The sequence below is a fragment of the Podarcis tiliguerta genome (genome assembly GCF_965153285.1).
Source record: "Podarcis tiliguerta genome assembly, chromosome: 17".
In the NCBI taxonomy this organism is placed as follows: Eukaryota; Metazoa; Chordata; class Lepidosauria; order Squamata; family Lacertidae; genus Podarcis; species Podarcis tiliguerta.
The window spans coordinates 25,497,847-25,514,116 of record NC_139550.1 but is presented as its reverse complement, the minus strand read 5'-3'; the positions used below and the strand labels follow the sequence as shown (position 1 = coordinate 25,514,116).

The window sequence follows — 16,270 nt, the reverse complement described above, 5'->3', positions numbered from 1 at the left end:
TGGGTAAAGAGGAATGTTTGTGCCTGGCACCTAAAGACATGTAATGATGGTGTCAGGTAAGCCTCTCTGGGGTGAGCATTCCACAACTGGAGAGCCACCGCAGAAAAGGCCCCGTTCTCTTGTTGCCACCCTCCAAACCTCTCTGGGAGGGAGGGACATAGAGAAGGGCCTCAGGTGACAAGTCAGTTCAGGTCCAGGTCAGTTCATATGAGGAGAGGCCATCCTTAAGGTATTGAGGTCCTGAGCCATGTAAGGCTTTGTAAATCCACACCAGCACTTTGAATCACACCTGGAACCTAATTGGCAGCTAGTGCAATTGTGCCAGGATCGGTGACGGTGATTGTTCTTAAGCATCATGATTTTGTTTGCAAGCCAGAAATACACTTTTGTCACCATCAGGCTTAATAATCAACAGAGTCAGAATATCTTCCTGTAAAGGATTTATACAAGGCAAGGAAAAGAGCACGAGACCATAGCTTTAGAGGTTTCAAAAGGCATTCTATGCATGAAATCCACACTCACAATGGATTTCAAGGAAGACTTCCAAAGCGGGCGATACTATATACTGGGCTTCTTTAGACAATCTAATTATATCACTTGATGACATGGAGCTGGACCAGAACGGCTCTAAAAGCAGAGCATCAAGGTGATCTGAATCAGACCATTGTAGCTGAAGAAGTTGATGCTGAATTTTTCCAAAAAACAACAACCCCCACACACCTTAAAATAGTAAATACTGAGTAATGATGGTCTAACTTAAGAGTTTACGGACATGTAGCAGATATCTGAGTCCCTCATCTTTCACTTCTGCTTAATTCTATCCTGGATGGAAGTGTTATTCCTGCTTCTTGGAAGCAATCCAGACACGTTGTTGCACCCAAACCAGATAAGGACCCTCAATCAATGCACTTGTACAGCCTGTTCACGTTGATAAATCATGATGTATAGATCTTTTTTGGCAGCAACGTTAAGTGAGAAAACCATTTTCTTGATAATGATGACTAACAAGATTTAATCAGTTCATTCTGAAATGCGTAAATAATGTTCTTTATGCCCATCCAGCAATTCAGTCAGGAGGGCACTGAATGTGGTCTACCATGGTGCCCCCAAACTAAATCCTAAATGTTTCTAATCCAATTAGACATCTTCAAGCTTTTCAGCAGTTTGAATGGAACTTCCTTCTAAGATTACTTTGGAGACAGTTTTTTTGAAGCAGTTATTGCCCAGTTATATTCACCTCAAGTCTGCCTGCACAGGGGAATAAATCAAGGGTGTTCACTATCACCTTTTCTTTCCAGAATAGTTATAGAAACATTTGCAGAATCAGGACGTACTAATCTGAAAGTGAGACGTGTTTCAGTCAATGTTAAATATTGTTGGAGTTGGTATGCTGCTTTTTTCAGTAATTTGAGAGATGTCCTGTCAGAAACATACTGAATTGGCTACTGGCTTAGAGATTTATTTGCCAAGTCAGAAACATTGTGCCTAAGCATCTCTCTTATCAAACCTTAAATTGCAGCTAAAAATCTTTAGAACTGATTATTATGATTTGAAACAGCTTAAGAGGCAAAACTTTGACCCCCCCCCCCAATAAAACAGGATATTCAAAATTGGAGACTGTTAAAACTTTTCTTGGTTAAGAAAGATTGCAGTGCTTTAAATGGTGGCTATTCCCATGTTTTCTTTCCTGTTTCAAGTGCTACCGGTTTAGTTTGCAGAATGCTTTGCACATGGAAACTGAAAGTCAAGGTTAAGAGCAGGATTTAGTATCGTTATAATGCATCTCAGTCGAAACAACTATTTGCAATAGCTAGAAATGAAAAATTAATCCTGTGGGTGTCAATTCCAGCTACTTTCCCATGTAATCTATTCTTTTTGCCAATGAAATGGATTATATTTAACAATATACATAACCCCTTCCCCTGATGTCTATCATCATCATCATCATCATCATCATCATCATCATCACTACTACTACTCCTCAGCCTTGTTCCCTGACATGGACTCAGTGCAAGTTACAGATAAAATAATAACAGCTAAAAACGTAGAAATAATGCAATGATTTAAAAAAATGATTCCATTAAATCTCTGACTCCTCCTCCTCATCTCCCCCCTCCCCCTCAAAAACATACAAATAATTATAATAAAACCCAGCATGGCACCAGCCCTTTCACTGAAAGCAGCCAGCTCCCCAAAGTCTGTTGGAATAAGAAAGTCTTCACCTGCCAGTGGAAGGACAGCAAGGAGGGAGCCAGTCTGGCTTCTCCAGGGAGAGAGTTCCGAAGTCTGGGAGCAGCTGCCAAGAAGGCCCTGTCCTGCATCCCTACCAAGCGTATCTGTGAAAGTGGCAGGGTGAGAGAAGTGCCTCCCACAAAGATCTCAGAACCTGGGCAGGTTCATAAGGGAGAATATGATCTTTCAGATAGCTTGGACCTAAACATGTAAAGGGCTTTATAAGTCATAACCAGCGCTTTGAATTGTGCCTGGAAACAGACCTGAATGGAGGATGGAGAAATCTGTTGTAGAAACGTCTGATTTTTGCACAGTTCGCGTAAACCCTACTGTATAAAGGTAAGAGTTCCTCTATTGTTCCACCCACCTTTGTGGTCTTTCTGACCGCAAAAGGTTTTCCCATCCCTGTACCATGCCATATCCATATGCACCTGTCCATTTAGCATTGTGTTTTTTCTCACTCTTGCAAATAGAACTACACATAGAGAGAACAGTGTTAATCCTCTACGCTAATGGGTGACATTTGCCACGCAATTGCCTTGAAGGAATACAAATGATTTCTTATTGCTCGGGCTTTATCTCTCATATTGAAATTGAAAAGCTAAATGAGACCACCGCCAGGTGACAAAAGCTCTGCTTGAAATCGGAGTGTGAGAAATTAAGACGCCGTGAGAATGGGTTTTTACAGTCAGGGTTGGCTGGCTGGTGCTTGATGTTAAGCATAATAGTTGCATAAATATATGGCTTTATTAAATGCCAATCCACATCTTCGCTTTTCTTTGCGACTGTGGCAAGGCCTGTTGCAAAGAAGAAGGTGCTTTCAATTCCTTCAGCCCTGAAGAGCTGTCTTGCTAAGGGTGAGCAATATGTATCAGAGGAGAATTCTGCAGTTCTAGATACCAGCACCAGTTTCCCTGGGATGAATTTAAGGCTGTTTGGATCTGGAGTGCCCCATGTCTGAATAAACATAAACCTCACGAAATAAATAAATAAATTGTCCAGTAACACCTTAGAGACCAACTATGTTTGTTCTGGGCATAAGCTTTTGTGTGCATGCACACCTCTTCAGATACAGCGGTACCTTGGGTTACATACGATACAGGTTACATACGTTTCAGGTTACAGACTCCGCTAACCCAGAAATAGTGCTTCAGGTTAAGAACTTTGCTTCAGGATGAGAACAGAAATTGTGCTCTGGCGGCGCGGCGGCAGCAGGAGGCCCCATTAGCTAAAGTGGTGCTTCAGGTTAAGAACAGTTTCAGGTTAAGTATGGACCTCTGGAACGAATTAAGTACTTATCACAAGGTACCACCGTACATTGAAACAGAAGTCCCCAGATCCTTATATTTACTGGGAGGGTGCGGTGGGATTTTTCTCAGAAGGGTAGTACAGTGGTATCTCGGGTTAAGAACTTAATTCGTTCTGGAGGTCCGTTCTTAACCTGAAACTGTTCTTAACCTGAGATACCACTTTAGCTAATGGGGCCTCCCACTGCCGCCGCGCCGCCAGAGCATGATTTCTGTTCTCATCCTGAAGCAAAGTTCTTAACCCGAGGTATTATTTCTGGGTCAGCGGAGTCTGTAACCTGAAGTGTATGTAACCCGAGGTACCACTGTAGAGATGGGTGATTGAGTCAATGGGTATGGTAAATCTGTTGTCTACTGTTTTTCCTGTAGGACTAATTGCAGTCGTTAACAGTCATCAACAGGTTTACCATACCCATTAAGTCAATCACCCATCTCCTACTACCCTTCTGAGAAAAACCCCACCCCACCCTCCCACTATATATAAGGGCCTGGTGACTTCTGTTTCAGTGTATCTGAAGAAGTGTGCATGCACACGAAAGCTTAGACCCAGAACAAACTTACTTGATCTCTAAGGTGCTACTAGGGACGCGGGTGGCGCTGTGGGTTAAACCACAGAGCCTAGGACTTGCCGATCAGAAGATCGGCGGTTTGAATCCCCATGACTGGGTGAGCTCCTGTTGCTCGGTCCCTGTTCCTGCCCACCTAGCAGTTCGAAAGCACATCAAAGTGCAAACAGATAAATAGGTACCGCTCCGGCGGGAAGGTAAACAGCGTTTCTGTGCACTGCTCTGGTTCGCCAGAAGCGGCTTAGTCATGCTGGCCACATGACCCGGAAGCTGTACGCTGGCTCCCTTGGCCAATAAAGTGAGATGAGCGCCGCAACCCCAGAGTCGGTCATGACTGGACCTAATGGTCAGGGGTCCCTTTACCTTTACCTAAGGTGCTACTGGACAATTTTTTTTATTTATTTCGACTGTCAGACCAACACAGCTACCTACCTGAATCTATAAACCTTATGGTCATCTGTAGTATTGCAGGACGAAGAAAGGGCAGCTTCTTGTGGGCAGAACAGTGTAGGGGTTGTCTACCTAGCATCTTTGCATCCCAAGTGGCAGAAAAATAGCTGCCCAGCCCCACTGCAGGCCACCCCCAACTGACCAGCATCTTGTTCCTTCTATTTCCCATACTAACCAAGAACAAACCAGGCAAGAATTGGAATGGTTGGCAATCTACTGAAGGGAGAATCGGAGGGCAGGGAGAGAGAAGAGTCCTGCAATATCGTACAGGAGAATAACTTGAAAACTAAATGTTCTTTATTCAACTTGGAGCACAGCCAGAGTAACCAATGCTTGGTCACATCAACCCTGAAGCAACATCCTTGACAACTTCAGTGGTTTATCATTTATTTACTTATTTTAAAACACAGTGTTGGTCTAAGTACCTCGGCAACTAAAGAGGAGACCGATGAAGGGAATGGCATTCCAAGGACTTTTAACACATGAAGGTGACCGTAACTAATCTATCGCTACTCCTATGACAAAAGAGGGGATCAAATATAACGTGGTTTCAGTATCATCCTCTCACCCTAGTTAGAGTACCTGTCCTCAAAGAGCAGTTCAAGTGAACATTTTCATGCTTCTTTTAATAACGCCAGGATAGTGCGTAATTGCAAGTTGCTTTTTAAAAATAAATAAATACAGAAATCTGCCTTCTGTTTTGTAAAGATCTTAACTGCACATCTTCTCTTTTGAATAATTCAGGGTTCTCACATTTATTTGCTGCCTTCTTTTTTGAAGCCATTTCAAATGTTGTTTTTTAAGTTGTCATTCTAGATTTTTTTGCGTGTGCACCTTGAAAATGTAATTTTAAAATAATATTTATCAAATTTTCTATTTTTTAAATTACAATCAAAATAAAAGTTTATCATCACATACGTCTTTGCTCAATCAGAGCATCGACCCCCCCCATTCCCCAGCTTTTATAAATACTAATCTTAGCATTTCTCTATTAGCATTTCTCTATTATCCTATTTAGCTTCTTTCTATGCTTATAAAGCAACTCAAATATTTGTAAAGAGGTATCTAATCATAACGTTACAAAATATTTTAAATCAATCCTGCAAACGTTTTCAAATGTTTACAATGTCCCTTCATATATTGCAAGAATTTACTCCAGTCCTTTTCAAACAGTTCATCACACTGCTTTCGGATTTCCCCTGTCAGCTTCGCCAATTCTGCATATTCAATCATCTTGGTCTGCATACATAAATATATTTAAGTCCTTTTGGGGAATTTCATCTCCTATTATACCCAATAGAAAAGCCTCTGGGTTTTTTTTTTAACTAAAAGTATTTTTAAATACCTTTTTCAATTCATTATGTATATCATATCCCAGTAGGCTTTGATCTTAGTACAAGTCCACCACATGTGATATAAATTCCCTTCCTTTTCCTTACATTCCCAGCAAACCTTATCTTGGGTCCTATACATTTTAGCAAGTTTGGTCGGTGTCAAATAACACCTATAGATCATCTTCATGAAATTTTCCTTAAGTGCCATACATACAGTAAAATTAATAGTTTTTGTCCATCATCTTTCCCACATTCCTAATTGAATATTATAACCAAAATCTTTAGCCCATTTAATCATAACCGTCTTAACTTCTTCATCTTTAATATGCCATCCTAACAATAGTTTGTACATTTTAATGCAGCAACAATATCTGCATACACCATGCAGGTACACCCGCAAAAACAAAAACAAAAAAGAAAACCAAGATGGACTATGGCTCCCAGTGGCATGACATTTCCAAGACTGCTGTCAAGTAATGTAGGAAACAGGCCCCCGCGCAATGTCTTATTTGAGTACCCTACCACCACCAATAACTAAAGAAATGGAAAACTTCTTATCTGCTCTAGATCTGGAGGAGCTTGTAATTTTCCTCCACCACAGCCAGCACAGATCCACACCAAACATGTAAAGCAGATCCAATGCACATTAAAAAGACATCACTTTCCCCAAAGAATCCTGTAGTTTCACTCTCACGGAACTACCCTCACAGAGCTGCTCTGGAGGGCAGGATTCAAACCAATGGCATGAAGTTACAAGAAAAGAGATTCTGACTAAGTTTCACTTCAGGAAGATCTTTCTGACAGTAAGAGACAGTGGAACGGTCTACCTTGGGAAGTTGTGGACTCTTCCTTCCTTGGCCATCTGCCAGGGATGCTTTTGTTGAGATTCCTGCATTGCTGGGGTTGGACTAGATGATCCTCAGGCTCCCTTCTAACTCTACAATTCAATGATTCTATCATTATCAGCAATCTTGACAAACTACAGCTCCCAGGATTCTAAGGAGGAAGCCATGTTTTTAACTGTGCCTTAAATGTGCTTCAAAGATGTGGTCTAGATCTGCCCATACTCTCACATATCAAGTTTCTCTGGTTCAGGACCCCCTGAAATTAATGCTGGTCCCAAGGAATTCGAGGTTTGTCTCAATGGACACCCAGCAATAAAGAACATCCATTGTTTAACTTGTGAAGGTTTCCACTTTTAGACCACATAGAGGGCAAGTCTGATAAAGCAGCACATAGGAAGGGAACTTTTGGTCTTCGAGACATTGCCAAATTACAACTCTAACCATCACTGGCCAGTGGTCATGCTTCTGGGCTGATGGAATACAGCAACATCCAGGAGACCCAAGGTATGTAACTGTGTCCCCAACTCCATACTTCTGTTAGAAGCTGGTGAATGCCCAATTTCAACTAAAGCATGGTGGGCTGCCCTAAAACATTGGCTCAGGATTTCAGTATTTGATCTAGGGAAGGGTTTGTACCAACACCTGACCAATGAGGAGTTTGTCAGCAAATGGCAGAAAACCATGGCTAGAAAAGCCACCTCTATTGGTCTGTCACCCCCCCCCCCTCGCAACTGTATTACCTGGGTTATGAAGGTGCCCTAAAGACGTTAAAGCAAAGATTATGGGATAATACACACAGTGACTTGCGATCTCGATCACACGCAGTCTGTAGTCCACTGGCAGTAGGAGTACAATATGGGCATGTCTTTAAGTTAACACCTTACATTAAAAACCTGACAGTACCAAATTATTGAAGGTTATTCACCAAAGCCAGACTACACGTCTTTCCTTCTACAGTGTTGGATGGCAGGTTGAGAGGAGTTCCCTACCAGGACAGACCTTGCTTGTGTGCTCAAGACATCGATTCTATAAAACATATTTTGCTGCACTGTGCGAAATATGAGCAAGCCAGGGCTGAACTGATATTACCTTTGCTGGTACCTTTCCCGGGAAAAGCAGAGGCTCACTATGTCAGGTTCCTATTGGAAGACCGGACAAACGCTAGAACATTAGCAGTGGCAAAGTTTTTATCGGTGGTTGCAAGAACCAATGATGCCTATCTTTAAGTCTGAACAAAATGCTTGTTTAACCTGGAGGTAGGCTGTATGAATTGTGTATTGCTTTGTAATGATTTGTTGGGTCTCTGGACCGTAATAAAGATTGATTGATTGATTGATTGATTGATTGATCTGGAAGACCCAAGTTCCCCTTGTTTGGAATTAGCATTTGATTTCAGTTTATCTGGTGGTGATTTCTTTAAAAAAAAACACAACTTTTAACATAAGATTCCTTCTAGCCTTGCTCAGCAGTTTAAGGCTGCACGATCTAGTACATTCCTGTGACTCAGGCAGCAAAGAACAAGAGCAAAGGATTTGAGCCATAGCCGGTACCTAGTTTGGCAGCAACGGCCCTGATGCGTATTCTTCCAGCCCACCGCTGCAGAGTCTCTGCTGCAGTGCTATTGCATTCCACCTAAAAGCTACACATCCACCGGGGACCAAAAGGCAACGTCTGCGTGGGAGGACAGAAAGAGCAGCGGCGTGAAAGTCCCTCACGATACAGCAGATCTGCCGTGCACAAGGTCAGCAACGCCGCAGGACAAATGATGTCAGCCAGGGACACACGGCACATCCTAAAAGTAAATCAATGTTGCTAATTTCAGGGGGAAGAGATTTGCATAGCGTAGCATAATGCCAAGTCAGCAACAGTTCAAGTGATAACGCAGAAAGGGAACATTCGGAATAACAAGGCTGCTTCATTTGCATTATGGAAGTATTCGTGCAATTGTTTTATGCGGACCTTAGGAGCAGCTTTTGTTTTTGTGTGTCTCCCCCTCCCCCCTGCTGCCAAATTTCTGCTCAGAAAGCCGGCTTTAGCATCCCTGATCATCTGGCTGACAAGTTATCACTTGCTCTCACCAGCTGGTAGCAGATATCCTGATAGCTGAACTTAACCAGAACGCACCATTCCTCGCATGCAAGCACGCTCTCCCTGGGTATGAACTGCTGTGGAGGCTGGTCAAGTCATCTTAGGTGGTAATGCTAACAGAGAATTATGAGCAGTTTCTCAGCCTGTGTCTCCACCTATATTTCAGGGCTACAAGGCTTGCTAAGATCATTCTGAACATGTAGAACTTTTGAAATTTCTCGTTGTTTGCAATTTAGGTAGGTGAAGGTTTCTACAAATACAGTGGTACCTCAGGTTACAGATGGTTCAGGTTACAGACTCCACTAACCCAGAAATAGTACCTCGGGTTAAGAACTTTGCTTCAGGATGAGAACAGAAATCGCGTGGCAGCGGCACGGTGGCAGCAGCGGGAGACCCCATTAGCTAAAGTGGTGCTTCAGGTTAAGAACAGTTTCAGGTTAAGAACAGACTTCCAGAATGAATTAAGTTCTTAACCCAAGATACCACTGTATAGGCTTCCAGGGGAAGGAGGAAGAACAGACACAGCCACTTCTGAAATTTCAAATGTTGCCATGCTCTCTGCTTTGATGTGACACTGATGGCTACAAAAATGCACATATTTAATCAAGCAATCACAGTAATACATGTGCGGCCTCAATGTAACACCTTTGAGGAAAGGCAGTTGTCTGAGATCTACCACCTGCATTTAGGCTCTCACCTAGGTTGCATACACATCATAAATTTAAGCATCATTATTCCCCCCCACCCCGAATCTTGGCAATGGTAGTTTGTTAAGGGTGCTAGAAATTGTAGTTCTATGATGAGCTGGATTCCTGGGAAGGAGGAAAATGCTTTAAATGCATGGAGTGTACACAGTCTTACTATTTAAAAAGGAGGATGTATTTTATTTTGAAACAGGCACGTAAAATTAGGTTGTGCATTATCTCCAAGCATCTTCAGAGAGAGAGAGAGAGCATGTCTAGGAAATACAATAGATTAACTGCTCAAGGGCAGAACTGAACAGGAGAGCACTTGAAACCGTTGCAGATTGCATAAGGTGTTCAAGAATAGCCTGTATGTTTGTTTTTGTTTGTTTGTTTGTTTGTTTGTTTGATGTTTTAGTTAGTAGTTGCAGTCAACTATTCTATCCTGGTAGGTAGTTGGAGAATCCTTTGGTATTCACCTTAATATAAAGATACTCATTATTTTACATTCCTAGTATATTTAAAGCTACTGCAATATCCCAGTCCTAGGATCCTAGCCTTCACATCTTTAAGGTAAATGACAGATTTTATTCCAGTCTTAAAGTCCATTGTCAGATCCTAGGTAGCTGCAGAATCAACACACACGGACCATTTATAAGCAGCAAATACACAGGATCCCCTTGCCACCCCCCCCCCCAATACTGTGATGTGCCTTTGTTGTATTGCTGCAGAAATCGCTAGCATGAACTTCTGACTAATATGAATAATTTCAGCGCAGTACAGTATTCTAAACAAAGTTTGGTTTGACTCTATCAAAGGCAGCAGAGAAGATTCAAAGTTATAATAGTTAATGCAAGGAGACAGACAGATGGAATAAATGCATTTTTATTCATTTATCTTGCAGTTTAATGTTATTTATTTGCACACACAAAATCCCAATCAATCAACAAACCAGGGGAAGCCGATAAACACCTTCCTTCAAATATCCCTAAGCTATCAGAATAATGCCGAGCACACACAGCACTCCAGCTTCGCCTTGAATCATGAGTCATTCCATCTCCATGTGCATAATGTTGGGTAGTTTTGTTTTTTTGTTTCTGTAATGTGACATCTCAGCCTATCCAGAAGGATTGCTGACAAACCAGTACACTACTCATCGTGAGTAGAAAAGATGCATCGTGCTCTGGCCAATATTTATTTGCTAGCGAAATGCCTATCATTATGACAGGCAGGTCATGTTCACTGATTTCAATGGGTCTACTCTAAATAAAACCTAGCTGAATACCATATATCATCATCGGGGGGGGGGGGGGGACAACCCCAATATATAGGCACAATGTAGGAGAACGTTTGTGCAAATTAATATCATATCCTCTAAGTGATATTATGGCTGTGATTTTGGTTTATTCCTTCTTCTTGATGAATGTTGCTATGTTCTTAACCAGATACTAACAATGTTCTGAGCAGCCAATCTCACAAGTATTTCCTGTACCAAAGTCACTGATTAGACCTGTTTGGTTAAGAGAAGCCCAAACTAGGGAGCTCATGCTATTAGCTCCTGAAATTGGTCTGGGAATATTTCATAGCCTTTCTTCAAATATTTAAAATTGTAAACCACCCTGGATACCTTGGGAGGAAGGTAATATATAGATGTAATATATAAAGACATAAAAATGGAGCTTGTTATCCTGTTATCCTATAATTCCCATCAATCTCAGCCAGCATGGCCAATGGTCAGGAATGGTGGGAGCTATAGTTCAGCCCCATGTGGAGTTCCACAGCTTGGCTACAACTGGGTTAAAAACCAATAAGCTGCAACTGAAAGAGATCCCACATGAATTTCTTGAGTCCCAACCTGTGTTCTCTTTATCTGCAGTTCTCAGCTGCAGTTCTGAAATTTCATGTTTATCTGACATAGACGGGAACTAAATACTGTTTTCTAATATCAACAAATCAGCATCTTTATTTTATTCCTTTTATAAAGGAATAAAGCTCTACTGAGCCGAAGAGTTAGATAACTTTTTGCAGAATTGCTTTTGTGATTGAGAATTTTTCTCCACGACCAGATTTGGAAGATCCTTTAAATTGCAAGATAGATTAAAACTAGTTTGCATCCCACAGTTCATTTAATTTTCTTCTAATACTAACTCTGTGTGATGCTTCTTTCCTAATAAGCCACAGCTCTACAAATTAAAGGTTTCATTTTTCTTGCAGTCTCAATGGCATCGTGCTTAATTCAGTACCCTTGACTAGCAAAGCTATATCTACAGCTGGAACATTACAGCTGGGAAAACAGTATGTCTGGTGCTATGTTTGATCTGTGACCATTATTCATTTGGCTGATGCTTCCAAGGCAAATTAATTTGGTAAACGATGCCAACGATGGCATATATTGTGTTTGGAGTAGCCATGCACAGTTGTGATTCCATTTCAGCCAAAATATGCAATGCAGTGTGAAGCACAACACAGGATGCATTAACCCAAAGTTCAGAATTGTGTGCCCAATGTCTCCTTTCACATTGACTCTGCATTGTGAAAGCTGACCTCTAGACACCCTTGTTTACATTTTGAGATGGATTGCCAGATGTCATGGGCTGGTTGGATTCAGAGGAATGGTGGCAGGGACCAGCTGAGGAACCACCAAAGGAAGGAGGCTCAGAGCCCAGGGATTGGTGGTGGGACAACAATAAGGGGTCAGAGGGAGAAGACCAGGAAAGAAGTAACAGGGGTTAGTGAGCTGGCAGAGTCCAGAATCAGAGGCAGAAGCTGAAGCAGGGGAAGAGGAAGGCCAAGAGGCAGAATTGAGTCAGGCTGGTGAAGAGGCATGGGTATCTCTCGTCCTCCTGCTGTGACAAGCTCCCCTCTCCCCTGGTCTCCCAGAACCAGAAGAGGCATGAAAAGGGAGGAGGAGATGTTGGTTTCTCACAGGCGTAGTCTCCGATTGCTCGGGGGAAAACTCTGGAGAGGAGGAATCCTTTTGCCCAATGTGGGGCTTGAACCAACAGCCCTGAGATTAAGACTCTTATGTTCTTACCAACATTGAAATGGTTTGTTTTGCATTTAGATCTGTGCCTTTACCTATGCAAGCAAATGGAGAACTCCTTTTGCTCCCAAGCGGAAACTCACCCCAGCAACAACCCTTGGGGCAGCAGGGCTCTTGCTGGGGTTTGTTTATAACACATCCCTCATCCCAGTCTTTCCTATTTTCCCACCACCAGAAACGTGGGCCTAATTTTATGAAACTCCCTTGTAGCTGAGGTCAGACAAGCCCTCTCCCCACTGAACTTCCATTGCCTACTGAATCCTTAAAAAAAAAATCTAGCAGGAATTTTAACTGGATTCTACACTGCTAAGAGATCAACATAATTAAGCAATACAGTCGGACCTTGGATTCCGAATGTCCTGGAACTCAGACGCTGTGCTCCTGAATGCCGCAAACCCAGACGTGAGTGTTCCAGTTTGTGAACAATCTTTTGGAACCCGAACATCTGACGGGGCTTCCGCAGCTTCTGATTGGCTGCAGGAGCTTCCTGCAGTTGATCAGAAGTTGCAATTTGGTTTTTTAACGTTTTGGATGTCGAACAGACTTCCGGAATAGATTCCATTTGACTTCCAAAGTATGACTGTATACAAAATGTCCAACTGAAATAAATGAAAAAGAAATGTCCCACCTGCCCAGCAAAGAGTTTCAGTTGGCATATGTGCTTCTCCCTTTCCTCCATATTTTATCCTGAGAGATGTTACAGTGACAGTAAGTGATGCAAGCTGAAGCCTCTGCCAGCAGTTCAATATCCTCGGCTAGGATCAGACATATCACAAGCACTCTTATATTCTTGCTTCTGATCTGGATTTTTGGTCCCCCAAATAACAGGGAGTAAAGGTCACTGCTACTCACAGAACTCTGGCGCTCTTTGCAGAGATGGCTGGAGGCTGATGATGTACTGTGACTCACAGAATCTCCAGCATTGTTACTGATCACTGCCAGGCATTTGTAGTCTGCAGTGCTATCATCTAAACAGAAGCAAGCGAACAACAAACTTGCTGTTATGGAAGGGGGGGGGGAGGTCATATACAGAAGACTTTGGGGGAGGTTCATGTCCCACCTTTCCTTCAAGGAGCTCACGGCGGCACACACAGATCTCTTCTCCCTATTTAATCCTTACAACAGCTCTCTGAGGTAGATTAAGCTGAGGGAGCATGAGAAAAGCAAGGTCACCCAGTGGGTCTCCAAGTCTAGGCTTACACCACATTGGTTCTCTTAACATAACTTTAGAAAAGCAATGACAAACCTAGACTGCATCTTAAAAAGCAGAGACATCACCTTGCCAACAAAGGTCCGTATAGTTAAAGGTATGGTTTTCCCAGTAGTGATGTATGGAAGTGAGAGCTGGACCATCAAGAAGGCTGATAACCCAAGAATTGATGCTTTTGAATTATGGTGCTGGAGGAGACTCTTGAGAGGCCCATGGACTGCAAGAAGATCAAACCTATCCATTCTTAAGGAAATCAGCCCTGAGTGCTCACTAGAAGGACAGATCGTGAAGCTGAGGCTCCAAGAATTTGGCCACCTCATGAGAAGAGAAGGCTCCCTGGAAAAGACCCTGATGTTGGGAAAGATGGAGGGCACAAGGAGATGGGGACGACAGAGGACGAGATGGTTGGACAGTGTTCTCGAAGCTACCAGCAGTGGAAGACAGGAGTGCCTGGCGTGCTCTGGTCCATGGGGTCCCGAAGAGTCGGACACGACTAAACAACTAAACAAACAATCATGTCTATACCCATCCATCAGCTCCTCATCCCTTTGCTGCAGGAAGCTTAGCATTTGAACCAGACTTCAAGATCAGTTCCACCAAAAAATGGTGCCACCCAAACCTGTAACACTTAGGACAACATAGTCCCATTAGTGCAAAGTCTTTCCTCCTGTGCAATGGGGCTTCCTTTCCTTCTCATGACCTTCCCCAAGCAAATCTTTCTGGGGTTCTCCCAACTGTCCAAAGCATATTTGGGGAGAGGAAGTCCTGTTGTGCAGAGGGAAGTCCTTGAACTAATGGGATGACTTTGGGCTCCTCCATACCTCCCTATACCCCACTGCTTTCCCCTGGGGAAATCCACCATATATTGCTGAATAGGCCCAAGTGGCAATGGGGTTTTCCATGAATTATTTGTTCCGATTCAGAAGTAAAGAGCTTATTTTTCAGGGAAAGGTTACAGAGCAAACATACAACTGCTCAGACCTCTTCCTAGAAAGTGTGAGACTGGTGGAGAATGGCTCAGAGCCAAGCTTTCTAGGCATGGGAGAAGCGGAAGCGTGGCTGAACCCTTTGGGGTTTTTTGGGGTTTTTTTAAATGTATTTTTATTAAGGATTTCTTGGTTTACAAAAGTACAGTATGTGCAATGTCTCAAGTTGCAATTTCTACAGATCAGTTTCATTTGTTGTGAGACATTAGTGTTACATTAGGAAGAAAAGGGGAAAGAGGTGGAGGGGGCCATAGTGAGTGGGGGTGGGGTTGGGTGGCAATGCTTCTATTCATCTACTTATTGTATGTGTGGGGTTTTGTGTCAGCATCTCTTGTGTGGGTTCTCTTTACTATTCACTTGTATTCCTTTGGGGGTGAGAGAGGTTGGGGTTGGACAAGGGTGTGGTTGGTTGGTTGCGATTGGCTGTGGTGAACTATGTTTTCATGTGTGAGTGGGGTGGGTGGGTGTTTTCGAGTCAGGTTAGCCTGATTGATTTGATTGCTGTTGGCGGGTTCTTGTCGTTGTCGGCTGAGCCCTTTGTTGAGGCAGAAGTGTGGCTGAGCCCTTAGAAACAACCTGTCACATGGTTACAACTGATTTCATGATGGGCCCCATACACGGCACTGCTCATCTGCCTGCGGCTGTGGCACATTCCAGATGTTCAGCCTCAACTACAGAATTAGTTCATTTGCAAATACAGTGATACCTCAGGTTAAGTACTTAATTCGTTCAGGAGGTCCGTACTTAACCTGAAACTGTTCTTAACCTGAAGCACCACTTTAGCTAATGGGGCCTCCTCCTGCTGCTGCTGCGCCACCAGAGCACGATTTCTGTTCTCATCCTGAAGCAAAGTTCTTAACCTGAAGCACTAATTCTGGGTTAGCGGAGTCTGTAACCTGAAGCGTATGTAACCTGAACTGTATGTAACCTGAGGTACCACTGTAATGCAGTTTCTGCATAGAATAGTAGTAGTAGTAGTAATAATAATAATAATAATAATAATAACAACAACAACAACAACAACAACAACAACACTGTTCCCATATACCGTATTTTTCGCCCTATAGGACGCACCGTCCCATAAGACGCACCTAGTTTTTTGGGGGGGAAATAAAGGAAAAAAATTATTTCCCCCCCAGGCGCGGGGTTGGGGAAGCCCGAGCTTCCCCCGACCCCAACCCCCAAACAGGCAGCTCTCCGCAAGCCGTGGGAGCCCAGTGCTGGCTCCCGCTGCTAGCGGAGAGGTCCGCGAAGCCTGGACACGCTGAGCTCAGCGCGCGCAGGCTTCAGCATGCAGGCAACTCTCCGCCAGCAGCAGGAGCGCTCCCGCTGCTAGCGGAGAGGTCCGCGAAGCCTGGACGCGCTGAGCTCAGCGCGTGCAGGCTCCAGCATGCAGGCACCTCTCCGCCAGCAGCGGGAGCGCTCCCGCTGCTAGCGGAGAGGTCCGCGAAGCCTGGACGCGCTGAGCTCAGCGCGCGCAGGCTCCAGCATGCAGGCACCTCTCCGCCAGCAGCGGGAGCGCTCCC

The 16,270-nt window shown here is 43.5% G+C and overlaps 1 protein-coding gene across 3 annotated transcripts in view; it reads right to left on the bottom strand.

Annotated features, from left to right (window-relative positions):
• SH3GL2 (SH3 domain containing GRB2 like 2, endophilin A1) overlaps nt 1-16,270 on the bottom strand; it is an 88,595-nt gene that overhangs the window by 23,068 nt on the left and 49,257 nt on the right. The window lies entirely within an intron of this gene.